Raw genomic sequence first — 3,103 nt, 5'->3', positions numbered from 1 at the left:
CCCCCCTCCGTACAGGCCCCCGAGAGAGCCCTCACCCGCCGAATTGCGTCGACGGTGGAGAGACCCCCCCGGAAGCCGAACTGCGCCTCGCTCAGATCGGGGACTCCTCCCCCCGACAGGTGCCGGACGAGGCGTCCAACGAGAACGCGCTCGAACAACTTCCCCGCCTCGTCCAGCAAGCAAATTGGCCGGTACCCGGAGGGCGAGTCCCGGGACTTGCCCGCCTTTGGAAGGAGGACCAGCCTGCCCGACTTCCATAGTGGGGGGAACACTCCCTCCCTCAGACAACTGTTGAACAGCCGCCTGAGTTCGGGAGCGAGCCCCCCCTCCAATGCCAAGACCAACGCGCGGCCCGACACCCCGTCAGGACCCGGGGCCTTGCGGCCCACCCGACGGGCCCTGGTCACCGCCTCCCCGAGCTCGCCGGCTGACACCTCCCACTCCGCGGACCAGGAGAGAGGCTCCTGGCCCGGATGGAGGCGGTGTCGCTGTCCCCCCTCACGCGGGAAGAGAGACGTCACCACCTCCTCGAGTAAGGGAGGGTCCATCGATTCCGTCAGTGGGGGGGCCCACGCGCGCAGCTTGCTCATTACAAGCTTATACGGGCGCCCCCACGGATCCGCGTCCACCGTGCCGACGAGCTCCGACCACGCGTCCGCCTTGGCCTTCGCGATGGCCCTCCGGAGAGTCCCGAGCGCGGCTCGGTACTCCCCGTGGAGCCTCGCCTCCTCGTCGTCGCGCCTCCTGCGCGCTCGGCCATACTGGCGCCGCGCGGCATTGCAGGCACGCCGAAGCTCTGCAATGCCCGCGGACCACCAGTACGCCGCCCTTCTATGGTCGGACCGGCTCCGGGGCACCGCGGTGTCGCACACCGCCGTCATCACCTCCCGGAGCCGCTCCGCCCCGCGCGCCGGTGCCCCCCCAGCCGGCTGGGGCCCCCCCCACGTTACCGCGGCGACAGCGGCCCGGAACAGGTCCTCGTCCGCCCTGTTCCACGCCCATCGCGGCCGTCGGTCCACCTGGCCGTGCCGGGAATCCCGCGCGTAGAGGGCGGCGGGCCACACGTCCATGACTATGGGCGTGTGGTCAGAGGCCAGCTCTAGTTCTTCCGCCACCCTCCATCCCGACACTCGGCGCACGGCCGACGGCGTCCCCCATGTCAGATCGACAATAGAGACACCCTGCGGCCGCACGCACGTCGGCGTGGATCCCCGGTTAATCAACCGGAGATCCAGGCCGGACGCCCAGTCTAACACCTCGCTTCCCCTAGTGGTCGTCCTGGGACTCCCCCACGATACCGCGTGGGCATTGAAGTCTCCCAGGACGAGAACCGGACGGGCGCTGCACCGCGCGATGCAGCTACTCAGCCCGCCCAGGAACCCCCGAAAATGATCGAGGCCACGGTTCGGCGAGATATAAACTCCGACGACCGCGATGTCCCCCCACCGCACCGCCACGAATCCCTCGCCTCTCTCCAGAAGGGAGATCGACGGGGACCCGCGGCGGCCCTCCGCCACTATGGCGACGGAGCCGGCCTCGTCCCCCACCCAGAAGGGGTGATCGGGAACGGAGTACGGCTCCGCCGCCACTGCCAACCCAGTCCCCCGCTCGCGCACGGCCTGGACAAACAAGTCCTGGGCCGCACGCGAGTGGTAACCCTAACCCTAACCCTAACCCTAACCCTAACCCTAACCCTAACCCTAACCCTAACCCTAACCCTAACCCTAACCCTAACCCTAACCCTAACCCTAACCCTAACCCTAACCCTAACCCTAACCCTAACCCTAACCCTAACCCTAACCCTAACCCTAACCCTAACCCTAACCCTAACCCTAACCCTAACCCTAACCCTAACCCTAACCCTAACCCTAACCCTAACCCTAACCCTAACCCTAACCCTAACCCTAACCCTAACCCTAACCCTAACCCTAACCCTAACCCTAACCCTAACCCTAACCCTAACCCTAACCCTAACCCTAACCCTAACCCTAACCCTAACCCTAACCCTAACCCTAACCCTAACCCTAACCCTAACCCTAACCCTAACCCTAACCCTAACCCTAACCCTAACCCTAACCCTAACCCTAACCCTAACCCTAACCCTAACCCTAACCCTAACCCTAACCCTAACCCTAACCCTAACCCTAACCCTAACCCTAACCCTAACCCTAACCCTAACCCTAACCCTAACCCTAACCCTAACCCTAACCCTAACCCTAACCCTAACCCTAACCCTAACCCTAACCCTAACCCTAACCCTAACCCTAACCCTAACCCTAACCCTAACCCTAACCCTAACCCTAACCCTAACCCTAACCCTAACCCTAACCCTAACCCTAACCCTAACCCTAACCCTAACCCTAACCCTAACCCTAACCCTAACCCTAACCCTAACCCTAACCCTAACCCTAACCCTAACCCTAACCCTAACCCTAACCCTAACCCTAACCCTAACCCTAACCCTAACCCTAACCCTAACCCTAACCCTAACCCTAACCCTAACCCTAACCCTAACCCTAACCCTAACCCTAACCCTAACCCTAACCCTAACCCTAACCCTAACCCTAACCCTAACCCTAACCCTAACCCTAACCCTAACCCTAACCCTAACCCTAACCCTAACCCTAACCCTAACCCTAACCCTAACCCTAACCCTAACCCTAACCCTAACCCTAACCCTAACCCTAACCCTAACCCTAACCCTAACCCTAACCCTAACCCTAACCCTAACCCTAACCCTAACCCTAACCCTAACCCTAACCCTAACCCTAACCCTAACCCTAACCCTAACCCTAACCCTAACCCTAACCCTAACCCTAACCCTAACCCTAACCCTAACCCTAACCCTAACCCTAACCCTAACCCTAACCCTAACCCTAACCCTAACCCTAACCCTAACCCTAACCCTAACCCTAACCCTAACCCTAACCCTAACCCTAACCCTAACCCTAACCCTAACCCTAACCCTAACCCTAACCCTAACCCTAACCCTAACCCTAACCCTAACCCTAACCCTAACCCTAACCCTAACCCTAACCCTAACCCTAACCCTAACCCTAACCCTAACCCTAACCCTAACCCTAACCCTAACCCTAACCCTAAC

Source organism: Halictus rubicundus, unplaced genomic scaffold, assembly GCF_050948215.1.
Source record: "Halictus rubicundus isolate RS-2024b unplaced genomic scaffold, iyHalRubi1_principal scaffold0175, whole genome shotgun sequence".
Classification (NCBI taxonomy): Eukaryota; Metazoa; Arthropoda; class Insecta; order Hymenoptera; family Halictidae; genus Halictus; species Halictus rubicundus.
The sequence above is the reverse complement of the archived record's forward strand: the minus strand, read 5'-3'. Positions refer to the sequence as shown.